Raw genomic sequence first — 21,957 nt, 5'->3', positions numbered from 1 at the left:
TTATCACACATGCTTTAAAATAAAAATAAACCCAAAACCAAACATCAACCAGGCACCCCTGCATGCCACAGAACTTTCTGCTGCTTTTTTCTGGTTGTGCTTTACTGGAGGGAAGTTGGTGTGCACTGTGCTGAGGTACTGCAGGCTTTGTGTCAAGGTGAAAGCTGAACCAAACACACACTCTGCAGTCAAAGTTTGTTTGTAACTCCTGACTCTGCTGGCTCACTTATGTGGCAGTTTCACTAAACAAACAAGTAAAACACAGGTCAATGTCCAAATATTGGAGTGCAGCTCATTTAAGCAGCTTCAATGGTTGGTAGAGGAGCAAAGCTGTGAGTGGAAACAAGCTGCCTGTGCAGGAAATAGCAGGGAATGAAAGACAGCACATCAAATCAGGCCCAGGTGTGACTGAGGGGTTTTTTTTTGAAGATGCCTTCCACCAACAAGCTCAGGTGATGCAGGAAGTTATTGAAAGCACATTTGGAATTTGATGCGTTTGTTGCAGAATCAACAACACAAATCTTTCAGTCCACAGTCTTGAGTTGTTCTGTTGTAAGGTGTGTGTTAAATCATCATGAAAGGAATTGTTCTCTAAAGGACTGGAGAGGGGGAACCAAACCAAATCATGGTAAATCTACCAAGGAATGACACAGAGAAGGCCAGCTGAATCAGTACTGTATGTGTCCCTTTTCCATCCCTCAGCTCAGCAGGATATTTCCTATGATCCTACTGAGTTAGCTGTTGACCTTGCTTATATAAACCACCTCCTTTTCTAGACTTCCCATCCACCTTACACCCCATAGCACAGTTATACAATCCCCATATAAATCCCTTCCTCCTCACCCCGTGCTGTCCAAGGAATGTTTGCCTGTCTCTCCTGGGATGCTGATTTGGCAGGAGCACTGCCAAGGCACCTTGTCACTCCAGCACCATGAGCTCAGCTCAACAGCAACCCTTTCCCTCTTGGAAGGGAGCTGGAAGTGAGAGGAAAGGGTCTAGCAGGGCTCCTTGCTGGGAAGGGCCTATTTGTGGTTGTCTGGTGCTTGATAGTATTTCACTTGTTTGATATTAGCAAATTCAACAGCTGGAGTCTTGCTCACTTTCCTCAGGGAAAAATTTCAATATACAGAGTATTGTGAGTTGGAAGGGACCCACAAAAAACCATCAAGTCTTAAGTGAATGGCACTCTTGGTTTGGTTCTGCTGTGCCTGTAGAATAGAGTGCCTTTAACAAGAGTAAACATAAACATAAACTAGTAAACATAACTAGTTCAAACATAATTGGCTTTGAACATTCCAAACTGGAACAAAAATAGAGGACATTTGCAAAATTAAAGCAGCCATACTTATGCAGATAAATAAGGGAAGTGGGTAGAGAATTGGTCCTGGGAAGATTGCAATACAGGAATTCTTAGATTCCTAGACAAAACCTGTCTAGATAAGTTTGTGGTCAATACTTGAAGCAGGCAATTGTCTCTCCCATCAGCTCTTTCAATCGAGTGATGGTGGCAGAGCTCCATGTGGCTGGCACAGGGAGCTCCTTTGTGGCTTCTGCTGCCACTCTGGCATGTGAAGGTGTGCTAACATATTATCTGGGCACCACAGGATGGGAAACACCAGGTTTTTTTTATTCCACCTGCAAAATGTTTTTTTCTACTCAGCACATAAACGTGGGCAAACAGGGACGATGGCTCAAAAAACAACGAGCATGATTAAAATGCTGAAAGGAGAAAAGAATATTGTTCAGCTGAGCAGGAGTGAGAGGCAGGCAACTGTCCAACTTGGAGAAACAAGGGATTTGTTTGGGGAGTCACAGAAATATTTGTGTGGAAGCCATGGGAGAAAATGAAGAAATGATGGTTTATAATAAATATCAAGACCATCTTGTGTCATTAAGATTACCAGGCTAGGAAATATTTTTTTGGGGAAAGCTCTGGCCTGCAAGTCTAGCAGAGATTTTCTAACAGCTGAAGAAGAAATACATGTATGGAGTAATTAAAATAGCATTAGATTCCCATGCAGAGCAGTGAGCATTACACAAGACTAAAAACCAGTGAGAGAAATAGAAATCGCTGCCCCAAAGTCAGCTCAGCTATCCATGGTCTCTAACCTGCAACTGTGTCAGCAGGAAATAATGGGAAAAATTAAATGGTTCAGTACAAAACCAATAATGAAGTAAAAGAAACACAAAATCTATGATATAAAATCAGTATGTCACTCATTTTTTTTTGTTGTCCAGCTCCTTTTACAACATAGGAAAAGCTGGTTTGCAGAGCCATAGCGTAAGAAAAGCTCACTGTAGGCTTTCTTGCAACTTTTGAAGCAGAAAATTATGAAGTCTATTGAATATTTTTATTTTATTGGTAGTAGAAGCATCAGTAGCAGTAATGATTGTGTTACAGTAACCTTGAGAGCCATCAACTGCATCCCCCAGCCTGATGCAAAGTGCACTCTACATATAATAACAGATGGAAGAGTTTAAAGCCTTGACAGCACTTTATGCAAAGTTTTGATTTAAAATCTGCTCCGTCCTAGCAAAGATTTATTTGTGTGTTTTTCTTTACCACTGAGAGGAATGTGAGTACTCACAATGTGGAAAGCAAAGCACACGCAGGATGAAAATCAGAAACAAGTACGCAAGAGAGGGGAGATAGGGAATATTAGCACTCCTGAAGTCTTTATTTGCCTTTGTGTCCATGAAATGTGAAGCTCTCCCACACTCAGAAATCATGGCTGAGGACCCAGAGCATAAGGCTCCCTTAAAACGTTGGATATTTAAAAATGGCAACACGGTTTGGCTTCTTGTTTGGCATCTGGTTTCTGAGCCTTGCAGTGCATCAGGATCACATCCTCAGGCTTTCCCTGGAACTGGAAGAATTAGAAATTTATGGTTTAAAAAAAAATAAAATGAGAAAGTCATGTGACTGTGTGCTTCCAGAAGCTGAGACTTGAAGAGAAAGCCCACCCTAGACTCACAATAAAATCATGAGTATTGAAAACAGCAGACTTAGGAAGCTCATCCAAGCTTTCTGCTGTGCATATGTAAAACCAGGGTGTTGTCAGGACTAGTTAGCTAATGTCATAAAGCACTCATAAGAACAACGTTAGTTATTATTTAGGAGGAAACCAAAGTGTAAAGTGTTTTACATATAAATCTGCCCTTTAGAAGAGCAACATTAAAAACGCAAGATTGAGCTCTGGATTACTGAAGGGTAATAAAGAGGTTTTAAACACAGCCATAACTCATTCTGCATGAAAATGACTCAGCAGTGTCTTGACCAAGTTGGAAACAGGACCTCTGGAAGTGATTAGGAGTGGACTGTCTCCTAACATGCCTTCCTGCACTGATCTGCTGGGGATGGCAGATGTGCAGAGCAGCCCAGTGAAAGGAGCAGACGATGGCTCTGCACCTCCACAGCCTCTGTCTCAGGAGCTGAGGGAAGAGTGGTGGCAGTGGCTCTTCTGGAATGACAGGTAATGTCTTGTAAAGAAGCAGATTGTGCTGTGAAACCCATGGTGTGGCCGTCCCTGTGTCCCTGCTGAGCGATTTTGGTGCTTTCGGACTATCTGCAGTCTGGCTGTGTGGACTGAACACCCCCTCTAGCAGCCACAGCCCATCCAGGGCACTCCTGGGGTGCTTTTGGGCAGAGCAATCCAGTCTGCACTGCTAAGACCATGCTGCCATGGAAGCAGATTTGGGTGAGTGGGGACAACAGCAAGATTTTCTCCAAAAGCTACTGAGGGGAACCAGGCCGATGCCACCCGCAGCTCAGCATGGCTGGTCTAAGGAACACAACCTCTGAGAGCAGAACTGAGCCTTCTGCAGAAAATATTTGTGCCAAGTGTTTTTCTTCTTTGTCCACTTGTGGGTTCATACAAATATTGCCAAGCTCCATGTCGTGGGTGAGGACTTGGTGACAGCAAATGCAATCTTGCTGACACAAGGCTCGCTTTTCCTCTGCACCTTTTGCAGGCTCTTCTGAAGACCTCCCTAGCCCAGACACCCCCAGCTAAGAATTCCTAGTCTCATTCTTTTGGATCAGGTCTGAGAGCAGCAGAGCTCTGTTCAGTTTGATGGCAGTGAAATAATTCACACATGTTGAAACATTCATTTCCTGGCTTTGGCTGCCTGGGAGCTGGACCTGTCCTGAGCGCTGTGACACTGCTCGGAGGCGCTCGCTGCTCCGCTCCCCTCTCAGATGTAACGTGAAGAGAGTGCTGTTGCTTTGTTAGGAGAGAGTTTAAAACAAACAAGCCACCACCAACTGCAGTTCATGTATATGGGTATGATTTTAAATTGCAAACAGGAGGCTACTTGGCTTTGCATAGTAAGCATTGTCTGGCAGTAAATTGTCTCCTCTGATCTCCCCGAGCCTTGGATTGCTGCTGTGAGATTGTGTCACAACTAGTCATTAATTATTTCATCAAATGCTTATTTTTCTCATTTCCTCATCATTATTTCCACCTAGTTTCTTTTAAATTGGATCCATTTATTGGCAAGGCTTATTTCACCCCTAAGTGGGGTCTGGGCTTTGCAGAGAGGAACACTGACCTTAGAAAAATGCAGTGTTAACATGTAGTTCATGTGCATACATTTGCATATACACTGGGCAAGAAATTACTGTACTTGTGTATAAACATTGCTCTGGAACTCTGACCCTCCTCTCATTCACTCTGGAAGCAAATTCTCCTTCTCACTACCTACAAATTCCTCCCCTCTTCCTATCTGATAAACATGATAAATGATAAAATATTGTGGGGAAAAAAACCCCAACACTGCAAAAAAAAGATATTGCCATTCTTACCATGGGAATGAATAAATGAGAGGAAAGGGAAAAGGGAGGAGGAAAAAGAAAAAAGGGGAAAAGGAAAAAGGAAAAAGGATAAAGGGAAAAGGGAAAAAGGGAAAAGGGAAAAAGGGAAAAGGAAAAAGGGAAAAGGGAAAGGGGAAAAGGTGAGTGAAGCTCTCAGGAGATTCATGTCCTTGGGAGTTACTTATTTTTGAAAAGTGACACAGTGTTCTTGGAAAAATGGAGACCCCTCCTGGTAATTCCAGCCCTGATAGGCAAGACAGGATAGCACAACTCATGGAGATAATTACAGCAAGAGAGTTGGGACTACTGAGCCAGAGAAGTGGAGGAGGAGCAAGGCAGCCAAAACATCCAGTAGAGAGGCTCAGAAAGATCCCCTGTCACCAGCTGCTGAGATGCAAGCAAAAAGAGAAATGGGAAGAACTGCCAGCCCCTCCATCCCCTCAGAGAACAAAAGCAGCCTCACATGCACATTGTAGGGAACAGCCTGAAGAACAGAGGCCGTGGGGCTGCAGTGGGACAGAGGTGAGAGAATGCCCCAGACAGGCTTCCAGGTAGTCCCAGTGATACAGCACCCTGGTGCTAAACCAAAATTTGTTGTGTCAGCCAGAGAGCTGCTGCTGCCACCCTTGCACAGCTGATGCTGGAGCAGCCTGGCTGCAGGAGGCAGCGATTTGCTGGCCCTCATCTTGGTGAAGAGCCCCGTTGGTTTTGGGAAATACAGTCTTCACAATCTGTTCAGCATGTTGTGAGTGCAAAGCAATGCAGAATTTCTGCAAGATCCCTTTGTGTCTGACTCAGCAATGGCAGCATGATAAGCATGGTTTGTCCTGCAGCTTGTGCTAAAGAACGCAAGACCTTACCACAAGGACTGCAGCTCTTTCACAATATGAGAGCACAAGAACAGAAGAGCAGCCACACTGGGCCAGGCCAAAGGTCCATCTAGCTCCTGTCTCCAACAGTGGGCAAAAGCAAAATGCCTGGGGAAAAGTATGAACACTGGGTAAGCACATACAATATTTCCCCTGAGTGCTCTCCCAGCCACCATCTCCAGATTAGAAAATTTTGGAGCCAAGGATGTTTTGATGTGCTTAGAGCCCTGGGTTGCATCCTTCAACAGTTCTTGTGCTTTCTCTAATCCTATGCTTTCTCAAGACTTACTCTTTCTGAGCTCTTATTTATTTGCCCTTCAGATACTTTTCATTGTCTTCCTGCTGGATGTATGCCCCTTTATATAATTCATCTGTGTTTTCACAGAGTTTTAGTCATACATGCTCCTTCTTTCTTCTCCATCCTTCAAACTTCACCACAACTCATGAAGAAGATGCCTAAAGCTCAAAGTCACCCACAGGGACTGTCCATCACTTGAAAGTTGCTATAAATCCTCAAAACCTTCTGGTTCCATGGTATGCATATTGTCCCATATTTATTCAACCATACTGTTTCTTTCTGACCCTTCACTTTTGCAGCTCCTTGTCTAGGCTGGTGCCCCTTTTTGAGGTTTACCTGTGGTCCCCCCCAGATCTCAGTGCATTGTCAGAATCTCTCCTGAAATGTTGGGCTAATTTATGGCAGAACTGTTGATTAGAAATGGACCGAGTTCTTGATGCTGTCGCCTTGTGTAATCAAGGCTGGACCACAGAGTGTGTGACACTCCTAGGTGGATGAAACATACATCAGATTTCTGCAGTGTGAAAAAGACAAAAGCCTGAGGTCTTTCCAGAAATCCCCATGCAATCTTTATGGCTCCTGAGAAGGACCCATAAAACTGTCTGCAAGCCCTTTTTGACAAAGACCCCATTATGAGGGGACAGTGGCTCAGCTTTAGGAATTCAGGCAGTGAGGAGACAAATCCCTGAGCTCTGCACGTCCCCTGAGTCGCTGAGACAGTAATATGGATGTTACCAGCTAGGGGAGGAGTTGGTGTTAGAGATCACAGCTGTCCCTTTTGGGAAGGTGGTGTCCATTCTTCACCCTGGACTGCCTCAGTGATGAATCACCTCTCCAAGAAAGATGCTCCCAAGAGTGCAGCGGGTTCAAAGAACTGCTCTTGCATCCATGGAGATGAGTCAAGTCTCTGCTCTCTATGCTTCCTGTTGGATTGTCAGCAGTGCTGACATGCAGAGCCCACTGTTCCTCTCTGTGGGGTAGGAAACCCCAGGGGCTTCATCAGTAGGGCTACAAGCTTTAAAACTTCCTTTTCCTTTTCCTTTTCCTTTTCCTTTTCCTTTTCCTTTTCCTTTTCCTTTTCCTTTTCCTTTTCCTTTTCCTTTTCCTTTTCCTTTTCCTTTTCTTTTCCTTTTCCTTTTCCTTTTCCTTTTCCTTTTCCTTTTCCTTTCCCTTTCCCTTTCCCTTTTCCTTTCCCTTTCCTTTCCAGGCTGTTTTTCCTCTCTCCACTCCTTTTTCATGGAAGGGAAGTAGGTCAGGGAATCTCAAATGATTCTCCTTACTCTTTCCTCATCAGTAACCAGAGTGAGGGATTGAGGCTCACAGATCCTGGGGTTTTTTCCCCATCCACATGCTCTATAGATATTCATTATATAGAGTTAATTTCTTGCCTGGCCTCTATTTTTGAAGGTTGAATTCCAATGCTTATAGAAATGGCACACTCTGGGCAGAGTTCTCCACATTTCCCTGTGCTGACATTGAGACCACATTTCCATTTCTGCAGGGGGCATGTTTGAATGCCCAACAGCCTCGGGCCTCTCCCTCCAGTGAGTGTGCAGCATTTTGGGCAGTGTTCTTGTGAGCTCCTGAGCAGGGCCCTGCCAGCAGAGATCTTAATTTAGAAAAGCAAATAGCAAGGCAAGCTTCATCTTGCTGCACACACAAAGAACAGAGAGGATGTACAAAAATGTGTAGCTCAACTCTTGGATGCTCAACACCAAGACTTGGCAGAGGAGCCATGGCAGGAGTTGTGGAGTGTCAAACCCTGCCAAGCCAGCTGTTGTTCACCTCTGCAAATGGCATTGGGAGAATCTGGAGATATTTTAACCCTGCAGCACACCCTGACTTCTCAAGCCATCCCAGCAGAAGACCTGCTGCAAACTGCTCCAAAACTGGAAATAGTTTCTGCCCTAGAAAGAGCACACAAAGCACAGAGGAGAGCTATTATCAGCATAAACAGAGTCTTATTTTGGCTTTTCCTGTTGCCCATTTGGGTCTGGTGTGAAGTTGTTGTCCTGAAACTAACAGCAGGCACACGCATATATGACACCAACAAAGAAGGAGATGTTGCCATTCTCCACTGGAATTAAAAATCTTGCCAGGAAGGGGAAAGAAGATTTTTATATATGGTGTTGCTACATTCCCATGACTCTACAGAGCAGGAAAATGGCTTAAGAATTCTTACTTAACATCTCTATCATATAAGCAAAATAAGAATCTTTTATAGCTAAGGTTTTCAGTGTAAAAATGCTGGGATAAAAAAGGATACTTAAACCCCATTTAAAGTAAATACATAAATAGACATTTGTTTAGAAATGTTTTCTTCAGTTGAAAGAAAAGAAGTTATTCCAGCATTACCTCCACCCACACTTTTACTCTACCTATTCTTTAACTTATCTAAAATATTAAATATTTTTAGTACTTGCTATAGAGGGACTGAATTCTTAGGGGCAAGACTTCTTTCCCCAGCATCTAACACAACAAGGTTACGCCCTGGCTAATAGCCAGGACATCTGTTCCCAAATAAATACAAATGCTGCACCTCAGCATGCACCTTCTGATAGCTGTCAGGACTGTAATTCACAGCACACATCTCACCCAGGGATTTTTCTGCACAGCACTCCAAAGCCCTAACAAGCTCTGAGCAGATGACAAAACAGCCTGGTAAGCTGGCAGCGATAGCAAAGATGGACATTTTTGCAGGAAATTTTGCAGAGATTCATGCAATTTGTTTTAAACCAGAAATACATTATGGAAACCCTACACATCTGCATAATTGCTCACTACACAATTCCAATTCGTACAGCCCACTGTGCTGGAATATGTGCACTGATCCCCTGAGGTGCACTGGGCTCATCTAAAACAGATTAGCACTAATCACAGTGTCTTCTCACACTTCTAGGCAAGGATGAACAGAGGGAATGAGTTGTCCTGCCCCTCGTGCACATGCAGAGACTGCACAGCTCATTGTGTCCTGCTCTCAGCACCATACAGCTTATCTCCTTATGGAGGAAACATCACCACACACAGCCCATGGTTTCATTTTCAACAATCTGTCTGGTTTAATTGTAATTAGCCCTTTTAAGAGCTTTACACTGAAACATGGACACCCCTAGACCAGACTAGCTGTCATTACAGGGCCAATGCCAGCAGCCTGTCTCAGAAGCCCCTTTGGTCACAGCCACTTTTGCTCATCTTCCTGATGTTCCATCAAATGTACATCGGACACTTCTGAGTTCCAGCTTCCACCAAAGGACAAACATAACAGCAGGGGCACATTTTGGTTCCAAATGTCAAGCACAGCAGGTGTATGAGCTGCAGGAGCTCATGGGTGCCTCACACCCACAGCAGGAGCTGCCCCTGAGGCTGCAGGCATCTCTCAGCTCCTCTCTGTGCTGGCACCACAAAGCTGAGCCCTGAGCAGACACAGACTGGGTCTCTCCTGCCCTCTTGCCTGTGTGTCTCCAGCAGCAGCTGCACATGGGATAGTGGGGAGTGTAAGGGGGATTTAAATTAGCACTTCCAGCTTGGCTAGGAAAGGCACCCAGAAAGCTAAAGGGACAGCGTGGTGCCAGTGCTGTTTCTGAGATAGCTCAATTGAAAGCAAAAGGGGAATAATATATTGGAACTGAGGCAGAATTACACAATGAGAAGGGGCTGGGATACTACTCAGTTGACAGAGTCAGCAAGAGAAGAGAGCCTTACTCATGCATCAAGAGAGGAACTGGATATATTTTTGGAAGTGAAGCAAACTGACACAAAAAGTCACTGGCCAAGGTTAAATGAGTTGCAGAAGAAACTAATAATTTATATGTCCTGGGCTGATAAGGGCAAGTCTTGCTGCACTTTCAAGGTAGACTTCCCCCGTTTCTTAGTGTTTCTGCTTTGATTGCATACTTTGTGCATATTGATGAGATTAAATGCAATTACTTTGGAGGTGTGAAGACATGATTGCTTTGAAACTAAATCAATGGGACAAATCCAGACTTCCTTCCCCAAAGCCAGTAGAGAAAGGCTGGATTTACACAAGTTTGGCAAAAATCAGTATTCAGCTTTTGAGAACAAGTAACATAACATAACATAACATAACATAACATAAAACATGACATAAAACATAACATATAACATAACCAGCACTTGAGAATATATTGATAACACTGTAGAAGGGATATTCTTTCTTTCTCTACCATGAAATAAAAGTACTTATGGGCTGAAACACAAGCTGAAATTTTACAGCTCCCATTGGTTCAGCTTCTCTGAAAAGTCAGTGCTGTGCATAGGCACAATCTCAGTGGGAAAATAAGGATGAAGCATCCTGGAAATGAGAACAGCTCTTCCCTGGCTCACATTAAATAAATCCATTCAAGTAAATGTATCAAACCCACCACCACCATCACCTACTGAGTGGAAACTGAAATCCTTTACCAAGGGGAGGGAGGAGGTGTGTGAGGGGTGTCTTCCCTCTAAACTTGGGAATGAGAATGAAATATTACATCAGGTTTTCTCAGAAACTAATCTGTGGCTTTCAGGCCAACATGGGTTATTGCCAATGACAATTAGATTTCTGCATCAGCAGGTCACAGAGATCAGGTGGGGCAGAGGGAGTGCATTTATCAGCCCAATGAGACAAGGCTGAGCTCTGTCCACTGAGTCCTTCTGACGTCTCCCTGTCCTGAGGCTGGGGCTGGGGGTGGAAGTAACCCTTTGAAACACACAACCCAGCTGTACTCAAGGGCAGCTGCAGGCCACCCCTGGCAGGCAGCTGAGGTGCTTCCAGGACAATCAGGGGATTCTCTAAAGCCAGGAGATGAAATGACTGCACAACACCCATGGTGTTTACAACTAAAGGCGAGACAGACGAGACAGTGGTGGTGATACCTGTGCTAACAATACCACATTGATTTTCTCAGAGCCACCGTGGGGCCAGCAGCTCAGGCAGTGCCCTCTTGCCTCCTGGGTTGTTGTCCTCATGCACAGAATTCCCCAGGTCTGCACGTCAGGCTCTACAGGAGGCCCAGGCATGGTTGGCACAGAGACAAAGGCCAGTGGGCAGGCTGATGGGGATATGGGTGCTGTGGCACTGCAGTGGCCAGCCTCCCCTCAGGTGGGTGGTGTGGACTCAACACACGCTGCCCTTGCTGGGAGTCCTCCCTGCTGGGTGGGCTGCTCTACAAAAGAACCTGGAATGGATGCAGGACCTGTTTTGTCAGAAGACAGCGTCAGACAAGAGGCACCTACTGCCACAGAATGTGTTGTGGGGTCTGGGATCTGCACCCTGGCTCTTGGAGTCAAAAAAGAGGAGAGAGGTGAGAGGACAGGATCAATGTCACATCTGCCTGGGATCCTGGCTATGCTGCAGACACACTGGGGCAGGAGGTCCAGCTACAGAGCCCCAGTTAGTTCTGGGACAATCTGAGGGTATTTTGGCCCCTCAGAGCTGCACAGCAGAGCCCAGAGAGTTGCCCCTCAGAGCCTTTCCCAGCCTCTCCCCAGAGCCTGAGAGAGTTTGGCCCGATTTGTTTGGATGCCCTTGATTTTGGATCAAGCCCAGAATGCAGGCAAGGTTTCAACAGAAGATGGTTGGGACCAAAGCTATTCAAAGAACCCTAAAAACAAGCTGATAAAGGAACATTTATGACACAGTCCCCATTTTATAAATGAAGCAAGAGATAAGAGCAGATAAGAGATTAGAGGACATAAACCCTCTGCCTTCCTCTACCAGTCCATGATACTGATCATGCCCAACTGGCTTTAGCCCAAGGACCTGAGACACTGCAGTGTTGAGGCCTAAGGTAAAACATCATGAACCGAATATAGATCTCCTGTTGTGGCCATGATTCCTGAATGATAAACACAACTTCCCTCACAATGAAGCACTGAGTAGATAATAATAGCCTTAGATAAAACTTTTACAATAAACCACTTAAGTTTTATATTGAAATGTAGGAATCTGGGATTGTGACTAGAATGAGGAAAGCAAGAACTTGCAGTGTCTAAAAGGTACACCAAGAGGTCATGGTTGAAGAAACCTCAGAAGCAAGACTTGCTACTACCAGCCCAGGTTTAGATTCTGTAACATTACAGAATTATAACTTCATTAGCAGAATTGCATGATTGTAGCATAAAAATAAGTTTAAAAAGCAGTTAGAAATTAATAGTGCTAATAGCAGCAAACTAATGAATTTGTCTCATCTTCCTAATCCTGACACATGTGGATACTTCAGTTGTGCAAGTTGTACATTGGCTGCACGCCCAGCTGGGAGGGCTGTAGCATTTGACTGAAGAAAATCTGCATTTCCTGACTTGTTCTTATTTTTCATACATCTTGGAATAATGTACAATAGCATACATTTCCCTCTCAATCTTTAAACAAAACCAACCAGAAAAAGACAAAAAGCAGCTTATAGCCAGGGCTTCTTTTTCAGAACATCTGCTCTTCAGCTCAGTCAGGCTCTGTGCCCTGTGAAACTAGATTTTAATGAAGAAGGAAAGGAAGAGGAAGCAAAATTACCTGTGGCTTTGCTTCTGAAGAACTGGATGGTTACTTTAGGTTTGCTTTAGCCTGGCTCTGAGCACAGGTGTTAACTACAGAAAATGTGTTGCTTTCCTGAACAGCCTTTAGTAACTGGGGGAGGAACGTGTGGTGTGATGGGCAGGAGTCTGCTGCCAGTCAAGCAGGTTCATGGAGTATAAAATTCTCCTTCATTTTTTACCTTTTGAATTTATGTACTGCATAAGTGTGTTACTGACTATCACTGTTTCCTCAAGTACAGGTGAGTCAAACTGGACCAACATGAATTTGAAAATGTCAATAATCAGCACATTTAATATATTTACTGCCAAGCATTTCAGAAATACTCTGTTTCACTAAACCTTAGCACTAGATCCTCTTACATAACCTGAAGAACAGATCTCTTTTTGTTTTTAAAAGGCACTCAGGGTTGTCAGGTTGGCTGCCAGCTGCTATCTGCCTGCTGTGGTCGGTAACTGTAAATGTGGGGCCATTTTGAAACCAAAAGATTAAAGGCAAGAAGGGGAAGTCCAACAACTTGAAGATGCTATCACCAATCCCCAGCTGGCCAGGGACAGGAAGCAAGAGAGGATGGCATACATAACATACAACCTCTATGGCAGCAGGACAAACAAGAATTAAAGGCTGTAGAAGTGGTAGAGATTATTTCTCTGTGGGCTTGGTCACTGCAGGCACTGAGGGCCTGGGCTCTCTCGTGGTGCACGAGGGACACTTTGTCCTACAGCACAGAGGCTTTTGCAGCTGGTTTAGAAAGGGAGCATGGAATAAAAAATAATGGCCTGCAAGGGAACTTGAGGATCAGACCTCATTCTCATGAGTGTTAGATCTTTGTATTGACCACAGTGCAGGGGTATTCAGGATCTGAATGGTTTCATCACCAGTTTAATTGCAGATGAAATAAGACGAGAAACAAGACCCAGCTTCACATGCACGGCTTACAGGGAAACATAATGTACTCATCAGCTCAGGAGCCCGTGTGCAGGGGAAGGGTTGCCATTAGGAGAAGGCCATTCCAGGCCAAACATGAAAGAGCCAGATGTGGTAAGGCACAGCAGCCCCTGAGAACAGGCCTGGAGAGGCAGGAGTGCTGGGTGTGCTGAAGCACACGAGCAGAAGTTCTGGCAGAGCTGTTGTGCTCCCTCTCAGAGCTCAGCCCGAGGTGAGGCCCCTGCTCAGGACGTGCTCAGGACATTTGCTGCTGTTCTGTGTCCACTTGAGGTGGCACATGTGTGTGCTTTGGCTGTGGCTGCCCCTGCAGCTGGGCCACGGTGCAGTGGCTGTCAGCAGTGTGCCACCCCATCCACAAAGAGTCTGGGATATTTTTCAGCTCCTTGTGATCCCTGAAGGCCTGTGTAAACCAGAACTCTCATTCCTGGAAGGAGCAAAGCACTAAGGCCAGTGCCAGGCACAGGACAGGGAAAGGAGAGATGCTGACTGACAGCCAGAGAATTCAGCCAGCTCCAAGGATCTGGCACACAGCTCATTAAACACCTCACAGTGCAGCCCAGATCGGTTTTTAAGTTTTGTTAATGCCACAAAGTAAATTGTACCTGTAATGCACTTGCATCCACAGCTTGCATCAGGTTGGATTAAGGTATAAAAAGCTTCTTAAGCACAAAAGTGGTGATTGTAAAAGCGCTGTCATTAATGACACTGTGCTCATTTAGAGCAGAGCTCAGGCACAGCCTACCTAGCGTCACTGCAGAGAAATCAAAGTGGGCACATTCAGCCTAAGCACTAATACTCAATATCTGCACCAGTGAGGTAATTACAATAATCCCTTAATTACTGGCACCAGGAGAGTTTGAGGAAAACCTGCCTGGCAAACAAGCTCAACCTATAAAAACAGAAGTTCACAGACTTGAGAATGCAGGAAATATAGAAGTGGATGGTTATATCAGTACAAATAAAGAACAGCCAAAGAGGGAGACACATGAGAAGAAGAAGTAGAATCCACATTTTATGCACAGCTTTCTGGTCTTTGCTCTTTGTTTCCCTCAGTTTTTTTTCCAGCAGAAACACAGGATCCATTTAACAGACTTCACTGAGGTCCCTCCACGCCTCAGCTCCTCATCCTTTGCACTTCACCTGCTGCAAGAGCCAGAACATGTAAAAGTGCAGGCAGGATGCAGCAGGACAGGAGCTGGCTGGATCACCAGCTGGTCTCTGCACACCAGCACACAGCCAGCAGCAGTCCCTGTGCTGGCCCGAGTGGCATTAGGTGCTGCCAGGAAATGCAGAAAGACTAGATAAAAACTGAAAGGAAATGAGCAGTGCCAGATGCAGTGAATTTTACCAAGGACAAGGCTGTGCCTGAGCAGCTTGCCCTGAGTGAGGGGCTGTGTGTGGCTCTGTTGCCTCAAAAGCAAAGAATGTGGACTGTTAGTCACAGCTGGCTTCCTGTTCTCTCCTGCCTCTGCAATGGAGAGACTTGTGCTGGGACATCCAGCCTGGCACCCCGGCCCTGGGCTGTGAAGGAGAGGGAGAAAGTGGCACCAGTGTTCTCCATCACACTGCCAGCAGCCCTGCTGGGCTTTGGGAAGCCAAGGGAAGCCCAGGTGTCACCTACAGCAAGCAGTGATGCTGGCCTGGAAGCACAAGTCACAGCCCAGGCGACCTCTGAGGAACTGCCTTGGTCAGAGGAGAGGAAGGGTTTCAGGTACATTCCCCAAGACAGAAATCTCCTTGGAAAGATTTTAAAAATGGCATTATTCAACAATTTGGCATCTCAGGACACTGGAGTGCCCTGCTTGCACTGAATTTTCCCTCTTTGATTAATAAAAGAGGTGGCCACAAACTCTGGCTCCGAGAGGACTTGGTTCTGTGATCTCAACATCAGAGCTCCAAAGGTGATGGTGGGGAGCATATCATGCTGAACTGCCTGGAAAGTCTACTTAGGCTCTGCAAACAGTACACTCAGGCTGTTTACTAACAGCAAATCACAAATACAGCATAGCACACGCTGTGTTCAAACTACAAACCACTGTCAAATCACTAAAATAGAATAAAATACGCCAAGCAAAGCACTGAACAAATTCTGCCACAACAGTCTTCCCTTCTCAGGATGGCATTTGTTGCTCATCCTCAGTGCTTGGCTCTAGCACATGCAACTGGCCAATATCAATTCCTACAAAAATTCACAGGCAGTTTGGCCATTTTTTCAATTGTAGAAGCATAGGCAAGTCTGCATTGGGGTCCAGGCATGAGTTTAATTAGCTGATAATTACACTACGTTATTGCACTATGTGAAACAATACCAGTGGATAAAGATTTAGGGAAACATGAGTTTTATGAAGCAAAGAAGTGCATACCCCCACTATCATGGGGTGCCATCAGTGCAGATTTCCAGCTTCAAATGACCAGTCTGTTTCTCATAGAGGAGGTACTGGGGGAGACAGAAACGAGCACAAACCTACTGGAAACTTCTAGTATTAATTAAAGCAAAACCCATGTCCAGCATCCTTTGGGACTTTGAGAGCAGTTGTGTGCAACACTTTGCTGAAAATTGCCTTGTTCTGTGATTGTAAAAAAGAAAACAAACAGAAGATTTGTTCTTATATTCACTCCTCCTACACCAAATATCAGGCCAAGTTTACAAGCTTCACTGACTTCAGTAAAGACACCCCCAAGACTAAATCTGGCTTGCTGAACTTTGCGCCTCTTTAAATTTGGAGTAAATGTTATTAGTTGTGAAGACGATGGACTGAGCCAGACAGGGCAGGCACGTGCTGTGCAAGCTTCCCCACAAAAGTTCTGCTGATACAACACAATCCTGACCTGGCCAGGATTGCTGGTTTTACAGTCTGCTTTTCTTAAAGAGAAACTGCTACCAGTGTGACACTAGACACGATTGTTCTGTGACAATGAGCACGCCCTTCCTAGGAATTACACCAGACAAACTTCATGGCAGACCCAAAACAGCCTTGAATTCTCCTGTGGGTCTAACAGAAAAGAAAACCTAATTAAATCACCAGGGCAAAAAGCCTCCTCATCATTTACACCAGAAGCCTGATGTTCAGGTTTCACCAAAAACCTCTCCAAACCTGGGTAAATCCACCAAAAATAGATCATGCCACACCTGGCTAGCAGTTTCCTGGAATGCCCTAGTAAGCTGGTAAAGGAGACACAATGAAAATGCAATATTTTTATGAAGGCCCATTAAAGGTGTGTATATCATGAAGGATGTGTGTACCTTGCAGCACAGAAAGACACCAGCAAAGTTATTGGAGCAAATTTTGCCACTTTTTATGCTCTTACTGTAGTCTTGTTCTATGTCTTGCCCTCAGGCTTAATAATGAAATGATTCTATATAATGGGTGGACTAGAGAGTTGTATATATTCTCTCTGCTTAATTGCCATTGTGTTCTGTGGTTTATCATGCAATAACAATGAATCCATCATAATTAAATCTGGGAATTATTAAATTGATTCTATTTATACATTCTGTCATCTTCCATAGGAGCTGCAAAAATCTGTTGTCTTTAATGAAATTGCACTAAAAATCTTGGAGCCCATTCTAAATCTTATAAGGAAGGGTTTTACCTGTGGTGGTTACTCCTAGTGAAAACTGGGTAATTATGTTGGGTATAAATAAAGACTGGAATTCACATTTGTAATAATTAGGTTTGTTTGGCTTTTAATGTCAAAAATTAAGGACTTAACTTGTTTACTGCCTAACTATAGATCAGTTTTTGTGGAGATGTTTATAATGAAGTTCAGCAGCAAGGGAGCAATATAAAAACCAAGGAACTGGAACCGATCTCAGGAATAGAAGTTCAGCATTGTCCTGATAATTATGCTGGCAGCCACATTTGCATGAAACCATTTTTTTTTCTGTAGTACTCAATTAAGGTTATTCAGCTGCCTTGATGTGTTTAGAAACAAAACCACTGGCATCCAAATAAGGCTAATAACAAAAATGCAATATGATGTTTCCCATTTCCAGCAAAGGGTAAGAGAACAGATGTTCCTTATGCTGCCATGTTTCACCAGCACAGGGGGGAGCTGAGAAAGTTTGCAATTCATAGTGACAGTGCCATTAAACTAATGCAGTGCAGAATGTGCCTGATGGAAGCATGCAGCTCTGAGCAATCCAGGCACCCAGCAAAGGATGGGGAGAGCTGGAAACGGCCTTTCAGGTTAAAGGAGAAAGCCAAACGCTCTAGGCTCTCTTCCCTTTTGCACAGAGCTGTTGGGTAGGACTGCTGGTGGTATTGAGGCTCCTCATGCTGTCTGGACAGGCAGGCTGTGTCACCGTGTCACCGTGTCCCATGGAGGGGACAGCCAGCAGTGTCCCTCAGCCACCTCAGCCCATGGAGGGATCATGCTGCTTTCTCATGGGCAGCACATTGCTGCTCTTGGCCCAGCCACAGCGAGGGGAGGACAGGCACAAGGTCCAGAGCTCCTGGGACATCCTGGCTCTGCTGGCATCTCCCAGAGCCGGGGGCTGCTGCTCGGTGCCTTGGCACAGCCGTGTGTGCCCTCAGTGCCCTGGTGTGCCACAAGGCCAGATCTCCCTTGGGATGGGATGGGATGGGATGATGTGATGATGTGATGATGTGATGTGATGATGTGATGATGTGATGTGATGATGTGATGATGTGATGATGTGATGATGTGATGATGTGATGCTCTCTGTGTCCATGGCTGCAGGGAGGGCTGTGGAGAGCCTTCCAGTGGGGCAGGGGCTGCGGGACTGATGTGGGATGGACAAGCAGCCTTTGCTTCTCTGAACTGTTTATTCCCCTGCAGAGTTCTCCTGGTGGTGGGTACTTGTCCCTCTGTCACACTCTGGGACACCAACCAAAGCTGCAGAGGAAATCAGCCCGGTTGGGACCCTGCACACGAGGCCAGCCCTGGGAACAGCACCGAGGGCTCTCGGGGCTCTGCAGGCAGGACAGCTCCGCTCCCTGGGCACCACTGCAGGCATGACAGGGTGACCACTAGTGTGACAGCCAGCTGTGAGCCCCAGGACTGCCTGTGCTCCCAAGGAAACACCAAAGTCCTTTTGGAGCCATCCTCCATCCCCCCTTGGGCAGCACACCCAGTGACAGCTGAGCAGGGAGAGCCTTTCCCGCTGGAAATCACCAGGATGAGCTGAACAAACCATTGAGCAAACACATTCCCCCCAGGGAGATCTCCTCTCCTGAACTCGAGTCATCCCAGTATCCCAAGGACATAAACCCACGAGCAAAACGCTGCATGACATGTATGACATTCTGGGGAGCGGGGACAGGAACCACAAACTGCATCCACCGCCTTCAAAGCTCTGCCAGCGCCCGGGTAAAGAGTTCATGCCTGGCCACGGGTCGTGCCTCGATGGGAAGGCTGCTGGAAAACACACAGCATCCAGCAAAGGGCAGGTCTCCAGTGATGCAGATGCAATCAGGGCCACTCACAGAGAAGGAGACACTCAGAATCCAGTGGCCACCGAAACAAAGCCTAACTGACCCAACACTGGTTTTGCTTTCTGTGCAAATTCCTTGGGAAGGCTGTGTGTGCCCGCTGTGCCCGAGCAGACAGGTTGTGCTCCAGCCCACTCCTGGCTGACCAGACTCAGAGGGGTGCTGAGCACCTCCTCAGCTGCAGCAGGACCTCAGCACTTTCCAGCATCAGCCCCTTGGGCAGATCTGGAGTATTTTCACTGACCTTCCTTCAAATGAGTCTTGCCATGCCCCACAATGCCAAAGTAAATAAATAAATAGACTAACAAGCAGAAATGCCTTTACCGGACATTATTCTGGGCTGATTGGTTGTGAAACTTTACTCAAAACCCCAAAACCACAAAAACTGCCAGTTTTCCAAGCCCTGTGTTTTTCATAGCTCTCATAGCATTCTGAATAGTTTGCATTTCCAACATAGAATAAATATACATTTAAGCTAGTTGGATTATTGACACAGAAATTAAAAAAAAAAAAAAAAAAAGGCACTTAACTCCTTGTTCTGTTTCTTTTCTGTTTCTTTTTCCCATGAAGTGAAATAAGAATTAACACCACTGAACTATGCCTTGGACATTCACAGCTACAGATGTAAGTGCTGACTACAGGCAGAGTGCCTGCAAAGCATTCATGCAAAATTCATTGAATAGGTGTACTTTAAATTAAAAACAAATCAAAACTCACCACTTACATCTGTATGTCATTTACCCAGAGAAGGCCTATGGCAATGACCCCAGGCACTTGCACTGTTTTCCTCAGTGCATTATAGCCCTTGTTCTTTAATGTTAGCACATCTCCATAGTTCAGCTGAGCTCACTCTAACGTGTTGGGCTGTAGTTACTCCTTCTTTACACATGGAATAACAAGTAATTTAGCCAGAAGTCAGTGGCAAAGGAGTTTCAGCCATCAGCTCCCCGCTCTTAGGGACTCTGTGTTTAGTATTTAGTTGAGTTCTAAGGGCAGAGGTCTGTGGTTACACCTGGTCAGGGTGTACCTGTCTGCTGCCTGTGCCATGCCCCAGCACACCACTCCTCTGACCTGCCCAGGGCCACAGCCACAACGCCTGAGTGCAAAAAATATTCCAGCTGCTGATCCTCTATTGGAAAATAAGGCACAGAAGACAATTTCTCCATTATTCCCTCAGAAAAGCTTTTGTATTTCATATGGTCATAATGCTGTAAACTCAACACAGTGCCAAGCAAAAGGGAACTCAAGGACAGGAGGACAGACATCTGGGAAAGAAAAGCAGTCAGTTATATTTGGAGATCATTCTCTAATGAGTAACCTTATACAGTTATTCAAATACAAATGGGTAGCTGAAGTGTCATGTATGATTAAATCTCTGCAACAAATTATGTTAATATTGTTACTTCAAGAACAGAAATTAATTTAAAAGTTACAAAATGTGGGCATGGAAATTATGTTGTCTAGAACCTGTATACACAGCTTCCCCTTTCTTGCAATAGCTGGATGAATTACTGAAGTTGCAAGAAAATGAGAACGTGCCAAGTAAAGTATTAGAGACTTCAAGAGCCTTCACTGAAACCTCCACTCCTCAAGAACCTTCCTTCTTAGTACTCTTCATGCACACAAGTGTGATATAAAGAAATATTCATGAAAGAACAGGAGCAGTATTGTGTGTGTAATTTTTATCCAAAATGTACCTTTGAGATTATTTAAATTAAATAGTTTTGCTGGGGGAAAAAAAACCCCTATCAGTTTGAGTTTCAGCACTTACCTTTCCCTCAGCCTTTGTGCTGTTCTCTAGTTATAGGCAATGTAAATGGATTGATCTTTTTTTCAGCTTCATATTTGCTCCTGACCTGCTTCATTCACTTGCCTAAACAGCTCTTAGGAGATGGAGAGCCAAGGACATTTGGGCAGTTGTTTAAAATCAGGAATTGACATTAGAGCTATTGGGATAAGGAAGTGCTTTCCTGAAATGGCCCCTTGGTCCAAGTTTCATTTCTATTGAAAAAAACCCTTTCTTTAAAGCAATAATAATTGAACTGTGAAAAGAAAGTAAATGCAAACAACTTCAGTTAAGCTTCAGTTCCTGCTATTTAAACAGAAAAAAAATCCCTTTCAGCTCCAGTTATAGCCTGGGCCTAGGAGTGTCCAAGTGTTCACACAAACACCCATCCTTTCTCTGGGACAAGAGGAGTCAGACACAAGCGTGGTGCAGCAGCACTCTGTGGAGAGCAGGAACCAGAGATCCTGGGCAGACTGACTGGAGCTGGCTGCATTCAGCACAGGTGCCTAACCAGGCAGGACAGATTCACTAAATCAAGTGAAACAGCAACAGCCAGAGCAGCCAGGCTGCTTTTCACTGAAGAGCCAAATGCCTTCAGGACTGCCTGAGTTCAATACAGAGCATGCAACCAAAAGTCTTTTATTTATTTCTTTGTTCTTCTGTGCTGAGGGAGGGATGCCATTTTTCTCTGCATGCTGCTGCAACATAGTCACCTATTAAAGTTATGTTTGTGCTCATTCCTGGAACTTGTAATGGACAGTAATTGTGCCTCTAATAGTAAAATTGCTCTCAGCTAGGCTTTAGTTTTGCTGTGATGCATTCTCTACTGTCACCCAAATCCCGGGATAATAATGAGGTTGAGCTTTTATCACAGACAATAAAAACAGAGTACAAAGTATTGCCGAGAAACAAAGCAGAGCACTTCCCATCTGATGATCAGAATGTAGCACATACAGGTTGTCCTAGTTACAGGGGTAGGAGGCAGAGCTTACCATGATGTGGGGGAGACCAAAACTGAGTATTCTACAGTCCCCTACATCATCTTTAGTGAACTGACTTTTGAAGGAAGAGGAAGGGTGGCCAGTCCTCTCTGGCCCAGTGCTGGGGAGAGGTTTGGGCTGCCCAGATGGCATCTCTGGCACCACAGCTCCCTGGATCATCATTTTTCCAGCCCCATGGAGTCCAAACCTTGAAAAAACAGCTCCTGTGTGGTAGGCTGCCACAAGAAATGGAGCACCAGGACAGTGCCAGCCCAGCC

The 21,957-nt window shown here is 45.1% G+C and overlaps 1 long non-coding RNA gene across 1 annotated transcript in view; it reads right to left on the bottom strand.

Annotated features, from left to right (window-relative positions):
• Window positions 1-2,455: 2,455 nt before the first annotated feature.
• The window catches only part of LOC107209730, a 42,298-nt gene continuing 22,796 nt past the window's right edge, over window positions 2,456-21,957 (bottom strand). Inside the window, exon 3 of the long non-coding RNA XR_001523673.1 lies at window positions 2,456-2,867. This is a non-coding gene — a long non-coding RNA (uncharacterized LOC107209730). The remainder of the gene's footprint in view (window positions 2,868-21,957) is intronic.

Source organism: Parus major, chromosome 11 (assembly GCF_001522545.3).
Source record: "Parus major isolate Abel chromosome 11, Parus_major1.1, whole genome shotgun sequence".
NCBI classification, from domain to species: Eukaryota; Metazoa; Chordata; class Aves; order Passeriformes; family Paridae; genus Parus; species Parus major.
Note: the sequence above shows the minus strand (reverse complement) of the source record. Positions and strands in the feature narration are given on the sequence as shown.